Source organism: Pristiophorus japonicus, chromosome 2 (genome assembly GCF_044704955.1).
Source record: "Pristiophorus japonicus isolate sPriJap1 chromosome 2, sPriJap1.hap1, whole genome shotgun sequence".
NCBI classification, from domain to species: domain Eukaryota; kingdom Metazoa; phylum Chordata; class Chondrichthyes; family Pristiophoridae; genus Pristiophorus; species Pristiophorus japonicus.
In genome coordinates, this window is record NC_091978.1 from 1,642,366 (window position 1) to 1,668,205 (window position 25,840).

Genomic DNA, 25,840 nt, shown 5'->3' on the forward strand with positions numbered 1-25,840 from the left:
CAGCCGGCCGGTGCGGGAGGCCACTTGGCCAGGGTTGGGTGCGGCAAACATCAGGGCGTCCCTTTGGCCGGGGCTAGGGGCTGTGAGCATCGGGTCCTGCTCACAGCCCGTAGACCATGCTGGGAGGGCGAGGAGCATGCACACAGACTTCACTGCGCATGCGTGCTGCTGCTGGCAGTGTTTTCTGCGCTGGGCTGTTGCTCCGCCCCCCACTTCGCTACCTACGCCACGCTGGGACACCAGAGACTCGGCAGAGCCGGCAGGATGGGGCCATTTTTTTCGGCGCCATTTCCAGCGCGCAAAGTCAGCACATTTAAGGTAAGAGCGCCGAAAAAAGGGGTTGGGGAAAATTGGGCCCCATATTCTGGTCTCCACTCCTCTGCTTTTCAGAAATGATCCAAGGTTCTTCATACCAAGCACAAGTCTTTCAGTGATGGCCATACACTTTTTCCCAAATCAATATACCCCAATCCAAACAGCTTTCCGGTTCAGGGTGGTTCTTTGAAAACCACCCAACATGACTAACTCTACTGGATGTTAGCTTTCCAGTTCAATTCTAACTATAAACATTGTGGGGTTGTCAAAGTTTCAGATACAAAATTCCTTGTAACATCTCCACAGCTCCAGAATATGCACATGCCATCACATGACTTCCTGTTCAATGATGGGCAGAATAACAGACATTGGCTCAGCCACAAAGCACCAGACAACTGGATCTAACATTCAGCAGCTGATCATTACTAACAGTGTACTTTGATTCATTACAAATTTTCCTACTCTCTTCAAAATGCTAAACCAGCTATGTTTTTCATCTCTTCTCACCTTACTCTAGAGTGTTCCAGCTCTTGTATTTTAGATCATGCTCATACTGAGTCCCAATTCCCCAAACTTTTCAGGTCTATCCTTGCCTTGAGATTTCAGTCAGCTGTTGTTAATATTCACTCACAAATGAACTGGATTGTTTATGTCTCCATAAGATCTCACTTCTAATCTTCAAAGCAGTAGAGACCATGCTTAAAGTTTAAAGAATGAAGTTAATCTATTAAACAAATAATAAAGTGAATAATCAAACAGTGATATATAATTATCAATTTTACAGCAGAACATATTTTACCTATTTCCTTGAATAGATAAACTAATAAAAGATCACAACTTTATAAACTGATCTCATCTTTTATAATTGACTTTTAAATACCCAGCCAAAGTGTTGTTCTGTTTTTCAGGAATATTAATATTAATATTCTCAGTTGTTATCCAACTGTCTCCTGGCTGTTCTTCTGAGATTTTCAATTGTCCAAGAGAGCCGCCAAATTCTAACTGCCCAGAATCAATCAAAATTGTGGCTTTTATATACCAATAATAGGTTTGATTGATAATAATTCAGTTAGATTTAGAGTAGTTATGGAAAAGGACCAGGAATAAAAGTTCTCAATTGGGGAAAAGCCAACTTTACTAACTTGAAATGTGATTTAGCCAAAGTGGACTGGAAACAGCTACTTGAGCAGTGGGAGGGAATCAAGGAGGATGTCCTGAGGGTACAGAGCAAGTGTGTTCCCTTAAAGAAAAAGGCTGAGAATTACAAATCTAGAGCCCCCTGGATGTCGAGGGGGTACAGGATAGGATAAAGAAAATAAGAGAGGCTTATGATAGATACCGAGGTGTATAGAAAGTGCAGGGGTGCAATTAAAAAGGAAATTGGAAAGCAAAGAGAAGGCATGAAAAACTATTGGCAAGTTCAATCAAGGAAAACCCAAAGATGTTTTATAAATACATTAAGAGCAAAAGGACAACTAAAGAAAGAGTAGGGCCTATTAGGGACCATAAAGGTAATCTGTGTATGGAGGCAGAAGACATGGGTATGATTCTTAATGAATACTTTGCATCTGTTTTCACAAAAGAGAGCGGTGATGCAGACTTTACAATGAGGGAGGGAGGAGAAAGGTGAAATAGTATATGAATTAAACATAGTGAGAGAGGAAGTATTAAGGGGTTCAGCATCTCTGAAAGTGGATAAATCCGCAAGCCCGGATGAAATGTATCCCAGGCTGTAAGAGGAAATAGCAGAGACTCTGACCATCATTTTCCAGTCCTCTCTGGACACAGGTGTGGTGCTAGAGGACTGGAGGACTGCTAATGTTGTACCTTTGTTTAAAAATGGAGAAAGGGATAGACCGAGTAATTACAGGCCAGTCAGCCTAACCTCAATGTGGACTTGTATTTACTCTGTACAGCCACCAGAGGGCCCATTCCCCGGAGTCCCAAGGGATCCCATAATCCCTTGGGAGCACAGGTATTTAAGGAGGCTTCACAGGTTGGAGAGGCACTCTGGAGACCTGCAATAAAAGACTACGGTCACACTTTACTTTGAACTCACAGTGTTCAGTCTGACTCTTTCTCCATACACTATAACTGGCGACGAGATACAGATAGCGAACCCAAAGATGCAGAGAACAGTGGGCATCCTGGAGAAATTTTCGGAGGGAGATGATTGGGAAACTTTGGTGGAGCGACTCGACCAATACTTCATGGCCAACGAGCTAGATGGGGAAGAGAACGCTGCCAAACGAAGGGCGATCCTCCTCACCGTCTGTGGGGCACCAACGTATGGCCTCATGAAGAATCTGCTCACTCCAGCGAAACCCACGGAGAACTCGTACGACGATTTATGCACACTGGTCCGAGAGCATTTGAACCTGAAGGAAAGCGTTCTGATGGCGAGGTACCGGTTCTACACCTACAAGCGGTCGGAAGGCCAGGAAGTGGCGAGTTATGTCGCCGAGCTGAGACGCCTTGCAGGACATTGCGAATTTGAAGGACATTTGGAGCACATGCTCAGGGATTTTTTCGTACTTGGCATTGGCCACAAAACCATACTTCACAAGCTTTTGACTGTAGAGACCCCAACCTTGAGTAAGGCCATAGCAATAGCCCAGGCATTCATTGCCACCAGTGACAATACGAAGCAAATCTCTCAGCACACAAGTGCTGCTACAAGTATTGTGAACAAAGTGATGTTGTTTTCGAATCGTAACGTACATGGCAGGTCACACATACCTGCAGCTACACGTCTGCAGTTGTCTGAATCCACCATCAAGGGTGATGAATGCAAGGCCATTAACACCTTGTTGGCGCTGCGGGGGTGATTATCGTTTCCAATCATGCCGATTCAAAGGATACGTTTGCAAGTGCTGTGGAACAATGGGACACCAACGAGTGTGCAGGCAAGCTGTTAAACCTGCAAACCACCACATTGCAGAGGAGGACAGATCCACGGAGGATCACTACAAACCAGAGCCTCAGATAGAGGAGGCAGAGGCACATGGGGTGCACACATTCACCACAAATTGTCCCCTGATAATGCTGAATATTGAACTAAATGGACTCCCGGTGTCAATGGAGCTGGACACAGGTGCGAGCCAGTCCATCATGGGCAAAAAGACTTTAGAAAGGTTGTGGTGCATCAAGGCCAGTCTCAACTCCAGTTCGCACGAGACTAAGAACTTACACTAAAGAACTGATTCCTGTAATAGGCAGTGCTACTGTAAAGGTCTCCTACGATGGAGCGGTGCACAAGCTACCACTCTGGGTGGTACCGGGCGATGGTCCCACGCTGCTCGGCAGGAGCTGGCTGGGAAAGATACGCTGGAACTGGGACAACGTCCGAGCGCTATCGCTTGCTGACTACACTTCGTGTGCCCAGGTCTTAAACAAATTTCCTTCGCTGTTCGAACCAGGCATCGGGAAATTACAAGGAGCAAAAGTGCAGATCCACCTAATTTCGGGGGCACGACCCATCCATCACAAGGCGAGAGCAGTACCGTACATGATGAGAGAAAGGGTAGAGATCGAGCTAGACAGGCTGCAACGAGAGGGCATCATTTCACCGATCGAGTTCAGCGAGTGGTCCAGTCCTATTGTCCCAATCCTCAAGGGAGACGGCACCGTCAGAATCTGTGGCGATTACAAAGTAACTATCAATCGTTTCTCCCTGCAGGATCAATACCCACTACCAAAAGCCGACGACCTCTTTGCATCGCTGGCAGGAGGAAAGATGTTCACAAAGCTGGATCTGACTTCAGCCTACATGACACAGGAACTGGAGGAATCATCGAAGGCTCTCACCTGCATCAACACGCACAAAGGTCTTTTTGTTTATACAGATGCCCATTTGGAATCCGATCAGCGGCGGCGATATTCCAGAGAAACATGGAAAGTTTACGGAAGTCGGTCCCACACACCGTGGTCTTCCAGGATGACATCTTGGTCACAGGTCGGAACACAGTCGAGCATCTGCAGAACCTGGAGAAGGTTTAGTCGATTCAACTGTGTGGGGCTCAGGTTAAAACACTCCAAGTGCGTTTTCCTGGCCTGAAGTGGAGTTCCTGGGAAGGAGGATTGCGGCGGACGGCATCAGGCCCACCAACGCGAAGACGGAGGCAATCGAGAATGCACCAAGGCCACAGAACGTGACGGAGCTGCGCTCGTTTCTGGGACTCTTGAACTACTTTGGTAACTTCTTACCGGGTCTCAGCACCCTGCTAGAACCCCTGCATGTCTTACTATGAAAAGGGGGCGAATGGGTTTGGGGCAAAAGCCAAGAAAATGCCTTTGTAAAAGCGAGAAAATTGTTATGCTCAAACAAATTGCTTGTGTTGTATGATCCATGTAAGCCTTTGGTACTAGCATGTGATGGTGTGTATTGAAACAAGCTAATGATTTCGGGAAACTGCAAGCGGTTGCTTATGCATCCAGGAGTCTGTCTAAGGCCGAGGGAGCCTACAGTGTGATTGAAAAAGAAGCATTAGCGTGTGTCTATGGGGTAAAGAAAATGCATCAATACCTGTTTGGGCTAAAATTCAAATTGAAAACTGACCATAAGCCACTTACAACCTGTTTTCCGAGAGTAAAGGGATAAATACCAATGCATCCAGAGATGGGCGCTCACGTTGTCAGCATACAACTACGCCATCCGCCACAGGCCAGGCACAGAAAACTGCGCCGATGCTCTCAGTAGGCTGCCATTGCCCACCATGGGGGTGGAAATGGCGCAGTCCGCAGATCTAGCCATGGTTATGGAAGCATTTGAGAGTGAGCAATCACCCGTCACTGCCCGGCAGATCAAAACCTGCACAAGCCAGGACCCCTTATTATCTCGAGTCAAAAGCTGTGTGCTTCACGGGAGCTGGTCCAGTGTCCCAGTGGAAATGCAGGAAGAGAAAAAGCCATTCCAGCGGCGCAAAGATGAAATGTCTGTACAGGCAGACTGCTTTCTGTGGGGCAATCGAGTAGTGGTCCCCAAGAAGAGCAGAGACATCTTCATCAATGACCTCCACAGTACCCACCCAGGCATCGTAATGATGAAAACGATAGCCAGATCCCATGTGTGGTGGCCCGGTATTGATGCGGACTTGGAGTCCTGCGTTCACAGATGTAATACATGCTCGCAGTTAAGCAATGTACCCAGGGAAGCGCCGCTAAGTTTATGATCTTGGCCCTCCAACCGTGGTCTAGGGTACACGTCGACTATGCAGGCCCGTTATTGGGTGAAATGTTCCTTGTGATTGTAGACGCGTACGCCAAGTGGATTGAATGTGAGATAATGTCAGCTAGCACGTCTGCTGCCACCACTGAAAGCCTGCGGGCCATATTTGCCACTCACGGCTTACCCGATATCCTGGTGAGCGACAACAGGCCATGTTTTACCAGTGCTAATTTCAAAGAATTCATGACCCGTAACGGGATCAAACATGTCACATCTGCCCCGTTTAAACCAGCGTCCAATGGTCAGGCAGAGAGAGCAGTGCAAACCATCAAGCAAGGCTTGAAGAGGGTAACTGAAGGCTCACTGCAGACTCGCCTATCCCAAGTCCTGCTTAGCTACCACACGAGACCACACTCACTCACTGGGATCCCACCTGCTGGACTGCTCATGAAAAGAGCACTTAAGATAAGGCTCTCATTAGTTCACCCTGATCTACATGTACAGGTAGAGAGCAGGCGGCTTCAACAAAGTGCATATCATGATAGCGCAAATGTGTCACGCGAGATTGAAGTCAATGATCCTGTATTTGTATTAAATTATGGACAAGGTCCCAAGTGACTTCCCGACACTGTTGTGGCCAAAGAGGGGAGCAGGGTGTTTCGGGTCAAACTTTCAAATGGACTCATTCACCGGAAACACTTGGACCAAATCAAACTCAGATTCACAGACTACCCTGAGCAACCCACCTTGGACCCTAACTTTTTTGATCCCCCAATATACACACCAGTGGCAACCGGCACCACGGTTGACCACGAAGCAGAACCCATCATCCACAGCAGCCCAGCAGGGCCAGCTGCACAGCAGCCCAGCAAGGGCCCAACAAATGATTCCACAACACCAGCTTTTACACTGAGATGATCAACCAGGGCAAGAAGGGCCCCAGATCGACTCACATTGTAAATAGTTACACTATTGACTTTGGGGGGGGGTGTTGTTATATATGTGGACTTGTATTTACTCTGTACAGCCACCAGAGGACCCATTCCTCGGAGTCCCAAGGGATCCCATAATCCCTTGGGAGCACAGGTTGGAGAGGCACTCTGGAGACCTGCAACGATAGACTAAGGTCACACTTTACTTTGAGCTCACAGTGTTCAGTCTGACTCTTTCTCCATACACTACAGAATAATTATTGGAAAAAATTCTGTGGGACAGGATAAACCTTCATTTAGAAAGACATGGATTAATCAAGGACAGTCAGCATGGATTTGTTAAGGAAAGGTCGTGTCTGACTAACTTGATGCATTTTTTGAGGAGGTAACAAGGAGGGTCGATGAGGGCAGTGCGTATGATGTAGTCTATATGGATTTTAGCAAGGCTTTTGATGAGGTCCCTCATGGCAGACTGGTCAAAAAAGTAAAAGCACGTGTCAAAGTGGCAAGTTGGATCCAAAATTGGCTCAGAGGCAGGAAGCAAAGGGTAATGGTTGATGGGAGTTTTTGTGACTGGAACGCTGTTTCCAGTGGGGTTCCGCAGGGCTCAGTCCTGGGTCCCTTGCTTTTTGTGATATACATCAATGATCTATAGACCAGTTAGCCTAACATCTGTGGTTGGGAAAATGTTGTCGTCCATTATTAAAGAAGCAGTAGCAGGACATTTGGCAAAACATAATTCAGTCAGGCAGAGTCAGCATGGATTTATGAAAGGGAAGTCATGTTTGACAAATTTGCTGGAATTCTTTGAGGCTGTAACGAGCAGGGTGGCTAAAGGGGAACCAGTGGATGTGGTGTATTTGGACTTCCAGAAGGCATTTGACAAGGTGCCACATAAAAGGTTACTGTACAAGAGTTGGGGTAATATATTAGCATGGACAGAGGATTGGCTAACTAACAAAAAACAATGAGTCGGGATAAATGGTTCATTCTCGGGTTGGCAATCAGTAACTAGTGGGGTGCCGCAGGGATCAGTGCTGGGACCCCAACTATTTACAATCTATATTAATGACTTGGAAGAAGGGACCGAGTGTAACGTAGCCAAGTTTGCTGAAGATACAAAGATGGGAGGAAAAGCAATGTGTGAGGAGGACACAAAAAATCTGCAAAAGGACATAGACAGGCTAAGTGAGTGGGCAAAGATTTGGCAGAAGGTGTATAATGTTGGAAAGTGTGAGGTCATGCACTTTGGCAGAAAAAATCAAAGAGCAAGTTATTATTTAAATGGAGAAAGATTGCAAAGTGCTGCAGTACAGCGGGACCTGGGGGTACTTGTGCATGAAACACAAAAGGATAGTATGCAGGTACAGCAAGTGATCAGGAAGGCCTATGGAACCTTGGCCTTTATTGCAAAGGGGATGGAGTATAAAAGCAGGGAAGTCTTGATACAGTTATACAGGGTATTGGTGAGGCCACACCTGGAATACTGCGTCCAGTTTTGAGTTCCATATTTACGAAAGGATATACTTGCTTTGGAGGCAGTTCAGAGAAGGTTCACTCGGTTGATTCCTGAGATGAGGGGCTTGACTTATGAGGAAAGTTGAGTAGGTTGGGTCTCTACTCATTGGAATTCAGAAGAATGAGAGGTGATCTTATCGAAACGTGTAAGATTATGAGGGGGCTCGACAAAGTGGATGCAGAGAAGATGTTTCCACTGATAGGGGAAACTAGAACTAGGGGGCATAATCTTAGAATAAGGGGCCGCCCATTTAAAACTGAGATGAGGAGAAATTTCTTCTCTCAAAGAGTTGTAAATCTGTGGAATTCGCTGCCCCAGAGAGTTGTGGAAGCTGGGTCATTTTAAGACAGTGATAGACAGTTTGTTAACCGATAAGGGAATAAGGGGTTATGGGGAGCGGGCAGGGAAGTGGAGTCAGGATCAGCCTGTGATCGGATCAGCCATGATCGTATTAAATGGCGAGGGGCCGTATGCCCTAATGCTCCTAATTCTTATGTTCTTATTTGAATGTTGGGGGTATGTTTAAGAAGTTTGCAGGTCATACAGAAACAGTCCGTGTGGTTGATAATGAAGAAGAATCTATTTACTGTAGGAAGATATCAATGAACTGGTCAGGTGGGCAGAACAGTGGCAAATGGAATTCAATCCGGAGAAGTGTGAGGTAATGCATTTGGGGAGGTCTAACAAGGTGAGGGAATACACATTAAATGGTACAACACTGGGAAATGTAGAGGAACAGAGGGACCTTGGAGTGCAGGTCCACAGATCCCTGAAGGTAGCAGGACAGGTAGATAAGGTGGTTAAAGGCATATGGGATACTTGCCTTTATTAGCTGAGGCATAGAATATAAGAGCCGGGTGGGGGGGGGGTTATGCTTGAACTGTATAAAACACTCGTTAGGCCACAGCTAAAGTACTGCGTGCTGTTCTGGTTACAGCATTACAGGAAAGATGTGATTGCACTAGAGAGCGTGCAGAGGACAGATTGGATAGGCTAAGGTTGTTTTCTTTGGAACTGAGGAGTCTGAGCGAAGACCTCATTGAGGTGTATAAAAGCATGAGGGGCCCAGATAGGAAGGACATACTCACTTTAGCAGAGAGGTCAATACCCAGGGGGCATAGATTTAAAGTAAGTGGTAGGAGGTTTAGAAGGGATTTGCAGGGGAAAGAATTGGTTCAGAGGGTGGTGGGAGTCATGAACTCACTGCCTGAAAGGGTAGTAGAGGCCGAAACCCTCATAGCATTTTAAAAGTACTTGAATATGCACTTGTAGTGCCGTAACCTACAAGGCTACAGACAAAGAGCTGAAAAGTGGGATTAGGCTGGATAGATCTTTGTCGGCCGGCGAGGACACAATGAGCCGAATGGTCTCCTTCTGTGCTGTAAATTTCTATGATTCTGACAGAATATCCAGGATTTTGACTATCTGACCACTTAAATTCAAAGGGTAACTGTCAGAAACAAACTCAACAAAACACAAATTCTGTATATATTTGAAAACCCAGTGTTGGATTCCCTGGCATCTGTTTCCAGCAAGACCACATACTCAGCATCATTCTATCTGTATGGCCTTTAGTTTGCTGTTAAACCCGCTCTGCACAATGTTTGAATTTTAGAATGACAGCTACCAAAAGAACAACAGACCAGAATGCATCATATCTGTTCAAATATCCTGTACTAATCCTCGATATAAAATGGATCCTCTTTTTATTGATTTGTGGGATGTGGGCGTCTCAGACAGGGCCAACAATGACTGCTCATCTCTACAACAACACATTTATATCATCCCTTTAACATAGTAAAATGTCCCGTCACTTCACAGGAGCGTTATCAGATAGAATTTGACATTAAGCCACAAAAGGAGATATTAGGACAGGTGACCAAAAACTTAGTCAAATGCCGTTAATGAGCACCTCAAAGGAGGAGAGAGAGACAGAGAGATTCCCCAGTTCCCCAGCTGAGTGGTTTGTTTCGGAGGGCATTTGGAGTCAACCACACTGGTGTGAAATGGGGTAAGGACGGCAAGTTTCCTTCCCTGAAGGACATTAGTGAACCAGTTGGGTTTTTCTGACAATTCAACAGCTTTATGGTCACTGTTCCTGATACCAGCGTTTTAGTTCCAGATTTTTAAAACTGAATGCAAATTCTCTACCTGCCATGGTAGGATTTGAACTCACATTCTCTGGGTTATTAGTCCAGTGACATATCGGCTACATTATCGTCCCCAGGTTATTAGCTCTATATCTGCTGGTTTCAGACTGACTGCCTCCGATTGCAATTCAGACAACTTATTGGCCAAGTTCATTTACAAATAACATGAGAACAAAGGAAATTAAAAACTGTATTTCTCTTAAGTACCTTAGATGATTAGCTAATCACAGGCTGAGAGTTACATGGGATGTTTATCCCAAGCATTTTGAATTATCTGTGATTAACATTTTTCCAGCCAACTATCAGGGACAATACTGCACAGAAAGCAATAAAGAAAGGAAAGATAGATTACGAAAGTAAACTTGCGCAAAATATAAAAACAGATAGTAAAAGCTTTTACCGATATATAAAACGGAAAAGAGTGACTAAAGTAAATGTTGGTCCCTTAGAAGATGAGAAGGGAGTTTTAATAATGGGAAATGTGGAAATGGCTGAGACCTTAAACAATTATTTTGCTTCGGTCTTCACAGTGGAAGACACAAAAACCATGCCAAAAATTGCTGGTCACAGGAATGTGGGAAGGGAGGACCTTGAGACAATCACTATCACTAGGGAGGTAGTGCTGGACAGGCTAATGGGACTCAAGGTAGACAAGTCCCCTGGTCCCGATGAAATGCATCCCAGGGTATTAAAAGAGATGGCGGAAGTTATAGCAGATGCATTCGTTATAATCTACCAAAATTCTCTGGACTCTGGGGGGGTACCAGCGGATTGGAAAGCAGCTAATGTAACGCCTCTGTTTAAAAAAGGGGGCAGACAAAAGGCAGGTAACTATAGGCCGGTTAGTTTAACATCTGTAGTGGGGAAAATGCTTGAAGCTATCATTAAGGAAGAAATCGCGGGACATCTAGATAGGAATAGTGCAATCAAGCAGACGCAACATGGATTCATGAAGGGGAAATCATGTTTAACTAATTTACTGGAATTCTTTGAGGATATAACGAGCATGGTGGATAGAGGTGTATCAATGGATGTGGTGTATTTAGATTTCCAAAAGGCATTCGATAAGGTGCCACACAAAAGGTTACTGCAGAAGATAAAGGTACGCGGAGTCAGAGGAAATGTATTAGCATGGATCGAGAATTGGCTGGCTAACAGAAAGCAGAGAGTCGGGATAAATGGGTCCTTTGCGGGTTGGAAATCGGTGGTTAGTGGTGTGCCACAGGGATCGGTGCTGGGACCACAACTGATTACAATATACATAGATGACCTGGAAGAGGGGACAGAGTGCAGTGTAACAAAATTTGCAGATGACTCAAAGATTAATGGGAAAGCGGGTTGTGTAGAGGACACAGAGAGGATGCAAAGAGATTCAGATAGGTTAAGCGAATGGGCTAAGGTTTGGCAGATGGAATACAATGTAGGAAAATGTGAGGTCATCCACCTTGGAAAAAAAAACAGTAAAAGGGAATATTATTTGAATGGGGAGAAATTACAACATGCTGCGGTGCAGAGGGACCTGGGAGTCCTTGTGCATGAATCCCAAAAAGTTAGTTTGCAGGTGCAGCAGGTAATCAGGAAGGCGAATGGAATGTTGGCCTTCATTGCGAGAGGGATGGAGTACAAAAGCAGGGAGGTCCTGCTGCAACTGTATAGGGTATTGGTGAGGCCGCACCTGGAGTACTGCGTTCAGTTTTGGTCACCTTACTTAAGGAAGGATATACTAGCTTTGGAGGGGGTACAGAGACGCTTCACTGGGCTGATTCCGGAGATGAGGGGGTTACCTTATGATGATAGATTGAGTAGACTGTGTCTTTACTCGTTGGAGTTCAGAAGGATGAGGGGTATCTTATCGAAACATTTAAAATAATGAAAGGGATAGACAAGATAGAGGCAGAGAGGTTGTTTCCACTGGTCGGGGAGACTAGAACTAGGGGGCACAGCCTCAAAATACGGGGGAGCCAATTTAAAACAGAGTTGAGAAGGAATTTCTTCTCCCAGAGGGTTGTGAATCTGTGGAATTCTCTACCCAAGGAAGCAGTTGAGGCTAGCTCATTGAATGTATTCAAGTCACAGATAGATAGATTTTTAACCAATAAGGGAATTAAGGGTTACGGGGAGCGGGCGGGTAAGTGGAGCTGAGTCCACGGCCAGATCAGACATGATCTTGTTGAATGGCGGAGCAGGCTCGAGGGGCTAGATGGCCTACTCCTGTTCCTAATTCTTATGTTCTTATGTTCTAGAATGACATCAATGGCTCCACACACAGCAGACATTAGCACATTAAACCCCTTTTATTAAACAGGACAGACCAGACTGTAATGTATTGTTCCTGCAACTTGCAGACATGGCTAGCAATAACCAAGTTTGTCCTTGTGAGTGGTGTGACCAGAAAAAATCCAATAAGTGAAGGTATTTCTGTTTGCCATACTCACCTCTTACAAACCTTTCACACAAAGACTAATGCTTCCTACCTTGATGTTCAGATTTATGTCCAGATGCAGTTGCCCAAGCATTATCATTAACTGTTCCATCACAGAAACAGGCCATTCAGTCCATCGTATGAACCAGTGCTTTTTTCACATGAGCCGCCTAATCTATCCTCACTCTCTTGTTTGCACCTCATGCCATTTAATATTCATCTTTATTCAAGCTGTTTTCTAATTCCCTTTTCACAGAAATTATGAACTATACTTCAATGATAGTTTGTGACAGAAAACTCCACATTCCTCAACTTTTTCATTACTGTCTCACTGACCAGTGGAAACAATATACATTTTTATAACCCAACTGTGGCTCAGTGGGTAGCTCTCTCGCCTCTGCGTCACAAGGTCATGGGTTCAAGTCCTACTCCAGAGACTTGTGCACAAAATCTAGGCTGCCATCCAGTGCAGTACTGAGGGAGTGCTGCACTGTTGGAGGTGCCGTCTTTCGGATGAGACGGCAACCGAGGCCCCGTCTGCTCTCTAAAGTGGGTGTAAAAGATTCCATGGCACTATTTTGTTGAAGAGTTTTCCTTGGAGTCCTGGCCAATATTTATCCCGCAATCAACACTACAACAACAGATTATCTGCTCATTATCACATTGCTGTTTGTGGGAGCTTGCTGTGTACAAATTGGCTGACACATTTCCGACAGTACAACAATGACTACACTTCAAAAGTACTTCATTGACTGTAAAGCGCTTTGGGACGTCCCTGAGGTTGTGAAAGACGCCATAGAAATGCAAGTCATTCCTGCAATTCCCTTCCTAAACCATTGTAGGAGCACCATTACAAGGTGTAACAAGGACTGCAACAGTTTAAGGCAGCCCATCACCTCCTGTGGGTATCCAGGGCTGGGAATAATTACAGCCTTGTCAGCATCACCCACATCCCAAGAATACAAAGTCTCAATAGCTAGAAGCCTTCAATCTTGCTAACTCCATTATAACTTTAGGCTAATAAAGGTCTTGTACAAGTTCAACATTATCTACTTTTGTATTCTATAGCTCTAGATATAAAACCAAGGATTCCATTTGTCTTCAAAAAACTCTTGACCCATCCATACTCTCCAACAACTGCTCATCTCTAACCTCCCTTTCCTTGAACACATCATTGCCTCCAAACTCCAGCAAAACTCCCTATACGAATCTATCCGTTCCAGTAGCTGCCTGCTCAAGGTACCCAGACGGCTGTGCCGAATACCAAAAATGAAAACCTCTAATTGTATTGTTATGCTTTGTTGTCCGTGACTTCTGTGCAATATACAGAGGGCACACCGTCTCCTAAATTACTTCTCGTCTTGTCCGCCCTGGTTCGGCTCCACTCCAACATAGCCAGCACATATGCAGCAATGGCTTCCTGCTCCTGCACTGTCACCGTTGCAGTTTCTCAAGATTTTATGCTTGGCCCAGTGTTGTTCCTCATCTACAAGCTGCCACTCAGTTACATCATCTGTATGGGATCAGCTTCCAAAGGTATGTTGATGATGCCCAGCTCTACCTGTCCACCACCTCTCTCAATCCAATGACTGTGGCTGCTGCCAGATTTCCTGTCTGATATCAGGTCATGGATGAGCCACAACTTCTCCAACTTAACATCAGGAAGATTGAAACCATTGTTTTGTCCACTGCCACTAATTCCATCTTCATGCCCAACCAATCGCTCAGGCTAAAGGAGACCATGTAAAAGCCTCGTGTTCTGTTCAACTTTGTACCCAGCTCCATTTCAACAGCTCCACTCCTATCTCAGCTCATTACTCATGCTTCTGGCACTTCTACATTCAATTATTCCAACACCCTCCCCTCTGTCCTCCCATCTTCAACCTTCCACAAGCACCAACGTGTCAAAAACACAGCTACCGGTATCCTGTCCTACACAAAGCTCCACTTGACAATCATCCAGTTGTATTCTGATCTACATCGGCTTGTTATGGGAGGGGATCTCATAGAAACATATAAAATTCTGACGGGATTGGACAGGTTAGATGCAGGAAGAATGTTCCCGATGTTGGGGAAGTCCAGAACCAGGGGACATCGTCTAAGGATAAGGGGTAAGTCATTTAGGACTGAGCTGAGGAGAAACTTCTTCACCCAGAGAGTGGTGAACCTGTGGAATTCTCTACCGCAGAGAGTTGTTGAGGCCAGTTTGTTGGATATATTCAAGAGGGAGTTAGATATGGCGCTTACGGCTAAAGGGATCAAGGGGTATGGAGAGAAAGCAGGAAAGGGGTACTGAGGTGAATGATCAACCATGATCTTATTAAATGGTGGTGCAGGCTTGAAGGGCCGAATGGCCTACTCCTGCACCTATTTTCTATGTTATCCCCCAAATTTAAACTTCTTAGCTTCAAATCGCTCTTTGGCCTTAACCCCACTCTATTTATGCAAGTTCCTCCAACATTCATAACTTGCCAATGGTGGGTTTGAACTCTCAACTTCTGGTCACTGGTCCACCACCATATTAAATTTTATATCATCTCCCTATTGATCCATGAAAACTCAGCCTTCAATACGTTCCCATTTATCGTCACTAGAATATGCATAATTTGAACCCTATCCAGTCCCTTTTTTTAAAGATTATTCATTCTTGCATGTATCACTGGCAAGGCCGGCATTTATTGCCCATCCCTAGTTACCCTGTGATGGTGGTGGGCCTTCTTGAATGACTGCAGTCCATGATGCTGTTACGTAGAGTTCTAGGATTTTGACCCAACGATGATGAAGGAACGGTGATATATGTCCAGGATGGTTTGTAACTTGGATGGTGCTCCCATGCACTTGCTGCACTTGTCCTAGGTGGTGAAGGTTGCAGGTTTGGGAGGTGCTGCTGAATAAGCCGTGGCATCCTTTAGATAGTGCACACTGCACGGTATGCTGGTGGTGGAGGGACAGGTGTTTAGGCTAAATATTTCCTATTGCTGATCTTTGGTTCTATTTTCAAATTTTTCTTTGCTTTTAATCTGAACAAGATCCATTTTTATCTCTGTGTAATGTGCCACTGTTTCTCAACTGACCCCCTACCTTTGGGTCTCCGATGTCGTCAGCTTCATTACCCACAGCCAGATTACATCATGCTTGTTGGAATATTGGCTGAAGCAAACTCGAGAAAAAACTCCACTTTCTTACCACAAACATCTTTTTTAGATATTGCCTCTAATTAATACACTCCCTCCTCCCTTCCTTTCTTATCCCACCAGAAAGTTTTATAAACGAGAATATTTCATTGTGAATTCTGATCTATCTGCAGCCCAGCAATTTCATTTGCATCAAGAAATGACAGCCCAATTTACATGACTCTGTATTACTGACTGTGAACATTAATTTCAGATAGGCAGTCTCAAGTAGCAGCTTAATTCAAGTGTTATAGGAACACATTCCTCTGTCCAAACGGGATTGTCTCATTTGCTAATTTAGTACATGTAGCCATTCAGTTTGTTCAGCGGCTGCTACTTTGGGCTCCGGTTAGGCGAACAGCACTCCAAGACATCTTACAGTAGCCCGCATACCTTTACCAAGTGCTTCTATCTCAAGTTTAACTGCTTAGAAAGATGTGCGATTTGTCAGAGCAGAGTCCACCCTTGCTACTTGATCCCAAATGGATGGCCTGTCTGGGTGTGTCCGTGTGAGAGTTTTCCATAGTACGTTGAGTGTTACCTAAAGCAGAAAATTGAAAGATGCTCTGGTGCTTTGGCCTCATTCTTCAGGTGGACATTATCCTCTATATTGTTTGCCCTTTTCCCTGTTGGTGTTCCTTTTGATTTATGTTTTCCTCGGTGAGTATAAGAATGAATCTAGAGATCTCTTCACATAGCCTCCTGCTTAGATTAAACAGTTGTAGCAGGGAGCGGTGTCAAAAACTCACATGATTCTAGCTGAATCTGATTAAGGCAAAAGTCCTTTGATATTCATATTACTGAACCATGGTTGACACCTTTGTTGGAAGGATGACGACACCTACAGGTGACTCATTCACTTTGTACCACTAAATTCCCTTGTGTCAGGGGTTAAACTCAGCCTCAGTCCAATAAGACGGGAGTTCTTCAGGTCCTTAAATATTGTGAGTGAAGCCCAAGCATTCCAGTGGAGCTTTTAGTCTTTTCTCTTTAAGTTGATAATACAGAAGCTTTCTGGAGACTCCCTTTAGGATTTGCAAATGTCCTGACACAGATGCCACACATTTATATGGGTAGAGAATTACTGATTAAATCCCTATTACTTTGCCTTTCTGCTGACTAGTTATTCAGTTTACTATTCTCTCCACAGATTTTTTACACCTACGTCTTAACCATGATGACTCCATACCAAGTATTGAGATCAGAGCCTAAAGGAGCATGTGGAAGCAGAGTTTGTGATGCGCTGTGGTGAGACAAGCCCCTGGACATTGGGATATTAGCACAGATTCAACCACCCATCTATCCCGAACAAAATACTAATACCACTCCATCATCCGCATCCCCAAACAGCCATCCAATCCCGCTCGACATTTCCCCACACTCGTTGCATCCATACCAGAGTGGCTAGCAAAGATCTTCATAAATCTGCATGTGTGTTTTCAGAAATATTGGTTACATAGTGTAAAGTGATGGTGAGTGGATCTTCAAGTGTATATAAATTATATTAATATTCAACCTTACATTCTATTATACTCCATAATTAAACCAGTTGTTAAATAATCCGCAGTATTTTGCTTTTGTGTTAAATAAGATAAATTAGTTACTGTTAGTTAATGACAATAAATTATTGACATGTTTTGTCACTGGTGTTTGCCTGCTTTCTGTTGTGCTAATATCAGTTCCTGGTTATACATCTAGACATGGGGGACAACCGTCTGCTGCTTTAAATGCACCATGGAACCCAGAGGGTTCCGGGCGTCATCACCCGCTAATGTCAGCCAGGATGAGACTCGGGCCGTATTCAGTGCACCCAAGCTGGGGAGGGGGAAACACCACTTGGTTTCTGCCTCCAATGTATGTTCATCAGACCACCAGCTACCAAAACAACACACAGCTAGAAAGTGCAGGTGTGGGCACTACAAATATGGCTCAGCTGTTCCTTTCCACCAGGGTGCATGGATGAACATAAAATCCCAAACACAACTGCAAGAAAATGTACACAACCACAGCACCTTTAATATACTCACACATTTCACCGTCGTTAACACAAACACCGAGCACGGGTTGATCATCCTTGTATGATTAAGAGTTTCCTCAGACCTAAAAGTACAATTTTCTAGTTTCAACCTATGTCCTCTTGTTCTGCTTTAAAGTAATCTGGGTAAACACTTTCTGTAAAGCCTTAACAATCTTATTTACCTCTATGCAATCACTTCTAAATCATATCATTTCCAGACTGAAAACCTCAAGGCTTTCCTCAGACCTCTGACACTTGGGATCAGCCTACTGGCTGGTCTCTGCGCTGCCTCCAGAACTTCAATCTGATGTTTACATGGGTATTTGCTGCATCAGAGGGTATTTGCTGTGTGGGAGGGTATTTTCTGCGTGGGAGGGTATTTGCTGTGGGAGGGTATTTGCTATGGGAGGGTATTTGCTGTGTGAGAGGGTATTTGCAGTGGGAGGGTATTTGCTGTGTGGGAGGGTATTTGCTATGTGGGAGGGTATCTGCTGTGGGAGGGTACTTTCTGTGTGGGGGGGTATTTGCTATGGGAGGATATTTGCTGCGTGGGAGGGTATTTGCTGTGGGAGGGCATTTGCTGTGGGAGGGTATTTGCTGTGTGGGAGGGTATTTTCTGCGTGGGAGGGTATTTGCTGTGGGAGGGTATTTGCTGTGGGAGGGTATTTGCTGTGGGAGGGTATTTGCTATGTGGGAGGGTATCTGCTGTGGGAGGGTACTTTCTGTGTGGGGGAGTATTTGCTATGGGAGGGTATTTGCTGTGTGGGAGGGTTTGCTGTGGGAGGGTATTTGCTGTGGGAAAGTATTTGCTGTGTGGGAGGGTATTTGCTGTGGGAAGGTATTTGCTGTGTGGGAGGGTATTTGCTGTGTGGGAGGGTATTTGCTGTGGGAGGATATTTGCTGTGGGAGGGTATTTGCTGTGGGAGAGTATTTTCTGTGTGGGGGGCGTATTTGCTGTGTGGGAGAGGATTTGCTGTGTGGGAGAGTATTTGCTGTGTGGGAGGGTATTTGCTGTGTGGAGGGTATTTGCTTTGTGGGAGAGTATTTGCTGTGTGGGAGGGTTTTTGCTGCGGGAAGGTATTTGCTGTGGGAGGGTATTTGCTGTGTGGGAGGGTATTTGCTGTGGGAGGGTATTTGCTGTGGGAGGATATTGGCTGTGGGAGGCTATTTGCTGCGGGAGGGTATTTGCTGTGTGGAGGGTATTTGCTGTGTGGGAGGGTATTTGCTGTGTGGGAGGGTATTTGCTGTGTGGAGGGTATTTGCTGTGTGGGAGGGTATTTGCTGTGGGAGGGTATTTGCTGTGGGAGGCTTTGTCCTCGCAGAGGGTATTTGCTGTGTGGCGGGTATTTGCTGTGGGAGGGTATTTGCTGTGGGAGGCTATTTGCTGCGGGAGGGTATTTGCTGTGTGGAGGGTATTTGCTGTGGGAGGGTATTTTCTGTGTGGGAGGGTATTTGCTGTGTTGGAGGGTATTTGTTGTGTGGGAGGGTATTTGCTGTGGGAGGGTATTTGCTGTGGGAGGGTATTTGCTGTGGGAGGGTATTTGCTGTGTGGGAGGGTATTTGCTGTGGGAGGGTATTTGCTGTGTGGGAGGGTATTTGCTGTGGGAGGGTATTTGCTGTGGGAGGGTATTTGCTGTGTGGAGGGTATTTGCTGTGTGGGAGGGTATTTGCTGTGGGAGGGTATTTGCTGTGGGAGGGTATTTGCTTTGGGAGGGTATTTGCTGTGTGGGAGGCTATTTGCTGTGTGCGAGGGTATTTGCTGTGTGGGAGGGTATTTGCTGCGTGGGAGGATATTTGTTGTGGGAGGGTATTTGCTGTGTGGCAGGGTATATGCTGTGGGAGGGTATTTGCTGTGTGGAGGGTATTTGCTGTGTGGAGGGTATTTGATGTGTGCGAGGGTTTGCTGTGGGAGGGTATTTGCTGTGGGAGAGTATTTGCTGTGTGGGAGGGTATTTGCTGTGTGGGAGGGTATTTGCTGTGGGAGGGTATTTGCTGTGGGAGAGTATTTTCTGTGGGGGGGTATTTGCTGTGTGGGAGAGTATTTGCTGTGTGGGAGAGTATTTGCTGTGTGGGAGAGTATTTGCTGTGTGGGAGAGTATTTGCTGTGTGGGAGGGTATTTGCTGTGTGGAGGGTATTTGCTGTGTGGAGAATATTTGCTGTGTGGGAGGGTTTTTGCTGCGGGAAGGTATTTGCTGCGGGAGGGTATTTGCTGTGGGAGGGTATTTGCTGTGGGAGGGTATTTGCTGTGGGAGGCTTTTTGCTGCGGGAGGGTATTTGCTGTGTGGAGGGTATTTGCTGTGTGGAGGGTATTTTCTGTGTGGGAGGGTATTTGCTGTGGGAGGGTATTTGCTGTGGGAGGCTTTTTGCTGCGGGAGGGTATTTGCTGTGTGGGAGGGTATTTGCTGTGGGAGGGTATTTGCTGTGGGAGGGTATTTGCAGTGGGAAGGCATTTGCTGTGGGAGCGTATTTGCTGTGTGGGAGGGTATTTTCTGCGTGGGAGGGTATTTGCTGTGGGAGGGTATTTTCTGCGTGGGAGGGTATTTGCTGTGGGAGGGTATTTGCTTAGTGGGAGGATATTTGCTGTGTGGGAGTGTATTTGCTGTGTGGGAGGGTATTTGCTGCGTGGGAGGGTATTTGTTGTGGGAGGGTATTTGCTGTGTGGGAGGGTATTTGCTGTGTGGGAGGGTATTTGTTGTGGGAGGGTATTTGATGTGTGAGAGGGTATTTGCTAAGTGGGAGGGTATTTGCTGTGGCAGGGTATTTGCTGTGTGAGAGGGTATTTGCTAAGTGGGAGGGTATTTTCTGTGGGAGGCTATTTTCTGTGGGAGGGTATTTGAAGTGGGAGAGTATTTGCTGTGGGAGGGTATTTGCTGTGTGGAAGGGTATTTGCTTTGGGAGGGTATTTGCTGTGGCAGGGTATTTGCTGTGTGGGAGGGTATTTGCTGTGTGGGAGGGTATTTGCTGTGTGGGAAGGTATTTGCTGTGTTGGAGGGTATTTGCTTTGTGGGAGGGTATTTGCTGTGGGAGGGTATTTACTGTGTAGGAGGGTATTTGCTGTATGGGAGGGTATTTGCTGTGGGAGGGTCTTTTCTGTGTGGGAGGGTATTTGCTGTGTGGGAGGGTATTTGCTGTGGCAGGGTATTTGCTGTGTGAGATGGTATTTGCTAAGTGGGAGGGTATTTTCTGTGGGAGGGTATTTTCTGTGGGAGGGTATTTTCTGTGGGAGAGTATTTGAAGTGGGAGAGTATTTGCTGTGGGAGGGTATTTGCTGTGTGGGAGGATATTTGCTGTGGCAGGGTATTTGCTTTGTGGGAGGGTATTTGCTGTGTGGGAGGGTATTTGCTGTGTGGGAGGGTATTTGCTTTGTGGGAGGGTATTTGCTGTGGGAGGGTATTTACTGTGTGGGAGGGTATTTGCTGTATGGGAGGGTATCTGCTGAGGGATGGTATTTGCTGCGTTGGAGGGTATTTGCTGTGGGAGGGTATTTGCTGTGAGGAAGGGTATTTGCTGTGGGATGGTCTTTGTTGTGTGGGAGGGTATTTGCTGTGGCAGGGTATTTGCTTTGTGGGAGGGTATTTGCTGTGGGAGGGTATTTGCTGTGGGAGGGTATTTGCTGTGTGGGAGGGTATTTGCTGTGTGGGAGGGTATTTGCAGTGGGAGGGTATTTGCTGTGGGAGGGTATTTGCTGTGTGGGAGGGTATTTGCTGTGTGGGAGGGTATTTGCAGTGGGAGGGTATTTGCTGAGGGAAGGTATTTGCTGTGGGAGGGTATTTCATGTGTGGGAGGGTATTTGCTGTGGGAGGGTATTTGCTGTGTGGGAGAGTATTTGCTGTGTGGGAGGGTATTTGCTGTGGGAAGGTATTTGCTGTGGGAGGGTATTTTCTGTGTGGGGGGGTATTTGCTGTGTGGGAGAGTATTTGCTGTGTGGGAGGGTATTTGCTGTGTGGAGGGTATTTACTGTGTGGGAGAGTATTTGCTGTGTGGGAGGGTTTTTGCTGTGGGAGGGTATTTGCTGTGGGAGGGTATTTGCTGTGGGAGGGTATTTGCTATGGGAGGCTATTTGCTGCGGGAGGGTATTTGCTGTGTGGAGGGTATTTGCTGTGTGGGAGGGTATTTGCTGTGTGGAGGGTATTTGCTGTGTGGGAGGGTATTTGCTGTGGGAGGGTATTTGCTGTGGGAGGCTTTTTGCTGTGGGAGGGTATTTGCTGTGTGGAGGGTATTTGCTGTGGGAGGGTATTTGCTGTGGGAGGGTATTTGCTGTGGGAGGATATTTGCTGTGGGAGGCTATTTGCTGCGGGAGGGTATATGCTGTGTGGAGGGTATTTGCTGTGGGAGGGTATTTGCTGTGTGGGAGGGTATTTGCTGTGTGGGAGGGTATTTGCTGTGTGGAGCGTATTTGCTGTGGGAGGGTATTTGCTGTGTGGGAGGGTATTTGCTGTGTGGGAGGGTATTTGCTGTGGGATGGTATTTGCTGTGTGGGAGGGTATTTGCTGTGGGAGGGTATTTGCTGTGTGGAGGGTATTTGCTGTGTGGGAGGGTATTTGCTGTGGGAGGGTATTTGCTTTGGGAGGTTATTTGCTGTGTGGGAGGGTATTTGCTGTGTGCGAGGGTATTTGCTGTGGGAGGGTATTTGCTGTATGGGAGGGTATTTGATGTGGGAGGGTATTTGCTGTGGGAGGGCATTTGCTGTGGGAGCGTATTTGCTGTGTGGGAGGGTATTTTCTGCGTGGGAGGGTATTTGCTGTGTGGGAGGGTATTTGCTGTGTGGGAGGGTATTTGCTGTGGGAGGGTATTTACTGCGTGGGAGGGTATTTGCTGTGGGAGGGTATTTGTTGTGTGGGAGGGTATTTGCTGTGTGGGAGGGTATTTGCTGTGTGGGAGGGTATTTGCTTTGAGATGGTATTTGCTGTGGGAGGGTATTTGATGTGTGAGAGGGTATTTGCTAAGTGGGAGGGTATTTGCTGTGGCAGGGTATTTGCTGTGTGAGAGGGTATTTGCTAAGTGGGAGGGTATTTTCTGTGGGAGGGTATTTTCTGTGGGAGAGTATTTGAAGTGGGAGAGTATTTGCTGTGGCAGGGTATTTGCTGTGTGGGAGGGTATTTGCTGTGTTGGAGGGTATTTGCTTTGTGGGAGGGTATTTGCTGTGTGGGAGGGTATTTGCTGTGTGGGAGGGTATTTGCTGTGTGGGAGGGTATTTGCTTTGTGGGAGGGTATTTGCTGTGGGAGGGTATTTACTGTGTGGGAGGGTATTTGCTGTATGGGAGGGTATTTGCTGAGGGATGGTATTTGCTGCGTGGGAGGGTATTTGCTGTGGGAGGGTATTTGCTGTGAGGAAGGGTATTTGCTGTGGGATGGTATTTGTTGTGTGGGAGGGTATTTGCTGTGGCAGGGTATTTGCTTTGTGGGAGGGTATTTGCTGTGGGAGGATATTTGCTGTGGGAGGGTATTTGCTGTGTGGGATGGTATTTGCTGTGTGGGAGGGTCTTTGCTGTGTGGGAGGGTCTTTGCTGTGTGGGAGGGTATTTGCTGTGTGGGAGGGTATTTGCAGTGGGAGGGCATTTGTCATGGGAAGGTATTTGCTGTGGGAAGGTATTTGCTGTGGGAGGGTATTTCATGTGTGGGAGGGTATTTGCTGTGGGAGGGCATTTGCTGTGGGAGGGTATTTACTGTGTGGGAGAGTATTTGCTGTGTGGGAGGGTATTTGCTGTGTGGAGGGTATTTACTGTGTGGGAGAGTATTTGCTGTGTGGGAGGGTATTTGCTGTGGGAGGGTATTTGCTGTGGGAGGGTATTTGCTGCTAGAGGGTATTTGCTGTGGGAGGATATTTGCTATGGGAGGCTATTTGCTGCGGGAGGGTATTTGCTGTGTGGGAGGGTATTTGCTGTGTGGGAGGGTATTTGTTGTGGGAGGGTATTTGCTTTGAGAGGGTATTTGCTAAGTGGGAGGGTATTTGCTGTGGCAGGATATTTGCTGTGTGAGAGGGTATTTGCTAAGTGGGAGGGTATTTTCTGTGGGAGGGTATTTTCTGTGGGAGGGTATTTGCTGTGGGAGGGTATTTGCAGTGGGAAGGCATTTGCTGTGTGGGAGGGTATTTGCTGTGTGGAGGGTATTTGCTGTATGGGAGGGTATTTTCTGAGTGGGAGGGTATTTGCTGTGGGAGGGTATTTGCTTAGTGGGAGGATATTTGCTGTGTGGGAGTGTATTTGCTGTGTGGCAGGGTATTTGCTGCGTGGGAGGGTATTTGTTGTGGGAGGGTATTTGCTGTGTGGGAGGGTATTTGCTGTGTGGGAGGGTATTTGTTGTGGGAGGGTATTTGTTGTGGGAGGGTATTTGATGTGTGAGAGGGTATTTGCTAAGTGGGAGGGTATTTGCTGTGGCAGGGTATTTGCTGTGTGAGAGGGTATTTGCTAAGTGGGAGGGTATTTTCTGTGGGAGGCTATTTTCTGTGGGAGGGTATTTGAAGTGGGAGAGTATTTGCTGTGGGAGGGTATTTGCTGTGTGGAAGGGTATTTGCTGTGGGAGGGTATTTGCTGTGGCAGGGTATTTGCTGTGTGGGAGGGTATTTGCTGTGTGGGAGGGTATTTGCTGTGTGGGAAGGTATTTGCTGTGTTGGAGGGTATTTGCTGTATGGGAGGGTATTTGCTGTGGGAGGGTCTTTTCTGTGTGGGAGGGTATTTGCTGTGTGGGAGGGTATTTGCTGTGGCAGGGTATTTGCTGTGTGAGAGGGTATTTGCTAAGTGGGAGGGTATTTTCTGTGGGAGCGTATTTTCTGTGGGAGGGTATTTTCTGTGGGAGAGTATTTGAAGTGGGAGAGTATTTGCTGTGGGAGGGTATTTGCTGTGTGGGAGGGTATTTGCTGTGGGAGGGTATTTGCTGTGGCAGGGTATTTGCTGTGTGGGAGGGTATTTGCTGTGTGGGAGGGTATTTGCTGTGTGGGAGGGTATTTGCTGTGTTGGAGGGTATTTGCTTTGTGGGAGGGTATTTGCTGTGGGAGGGTATTTACTGTGTGGGAGGGTATTTGCTGTATGGGAGGGTATTTGCTGAGGGATGGTATTTGCTGCGTTGGAGGGTATTTGCTGTGGGAGGGTATTTGCTGTGAGGAAGGGTATTTGCTGTGTGGGAGGGTTTTTGCTGTGGGAGGGTATTTGCTGTGGGAGGGTATTTGCTGTGGGAGGGTATTTGCTGTGGGAGGATATTTGCTATGGGAGGCTATTTGCTGCGGGAGGGTATTTGCTGTGTGGAGGGTATTTGCTGTGTGGGAGGGTATTTGCTGTGTGGAGGGTATTTGCTGTGTGGGAGGGTATTTGCTGTGGGAGGGTATTTGCTGTGGGAGGCTTTTTGCTGTGGGAGGGTATTTGCTGTGTGGAGGGTATTTGCTGTGGGAGGGTATTTGCTGTGGGAGGGTGTTTGCTGTGGGAGGATATTTGCTGTGGGAGGCTATTTGCTGCGGGAGGGTATTTGCTGTGTGGAGGGTATTTGCTGTGGGAGGGTATTTGCTGTGTGGGAGGGTATTTGCTGTGTGGGAGGGTATTTGCTGTGTGGAGGGTATTTGCTGTGGGAGGGTATTTGCTGTGGGAGGGTATTTGCTGTGTGGGAGGGTATTTGCTGTGTGGGAGGGTATTTGCAGTGGGAGGGTATTTGCTGAGGGAAGGTATTTGCTGTGGGAGGGTATTTCATGTGTGGGAGGGTATTTGCTGTGGGAGGGTATTTGCTGTGTGGGAGAGTATTTGCTGTGTGGGAGGGTATTTGCTGTGGGAAGGTATTTGCTGTGGGAGGGTATTTTCTGTGTGGGGGGGTATTTGCTGTGTGGGAGAGTATTTGCTGTGTGGGAGGGTATTTGCTGTGTGGAGGGTATTTACTGTGTGGGAGAGTATTTGCTGTGTGGGAGGGTTTTTGCTGTGGGAGGGTATTTGCTGTGGGAGGGTATTTGCTGTGGGAGGGTATTTGCTATGGGAGGCTATTTGCTGCGGGAGGGTATTTGCTGTGTGGAGGGTATTTGCTGTGTGGGAGGGTATTTGCTGTGTGGAGGGTATTTGCTGTGTGGGAGGGTATTTGCTGTGGGAGGGTATTTGCTGTGGGAGGCTTTTTGCTGTGGGAGGGTATTTGCTGTGTGGAGGGTATTTGCTGTGGGAGGGTATTTGCTG

The 25,840-nt window shown here is 46.5% G+C and overlaps 1 protein-coding gene across 1 annotated transcript in view; it reads left to right on the plus strand.

Annotated features, from left to right (window-relative positions):
• Positions 1-17,289, plus strand: part of LOC139235179 (zinc metalloproteinase-disintegrin-like batroxstatin-2) — a 546,822-nt gene extending 529,533 nt beyond the window's left edge. Inside the window, exon 25 of the mRNA XM_070866402.1 lies at positions 16,829-17,289. The gene's annotated coding sequence lies outside the window, so the exon portion shown is untranslated. The remainder of the gene's footprint in view (positions 1-16,828) is intronic.
• The last annotated feature ends 8,551 nt before the right edge of the window (positions 17,290-25,840 follow it).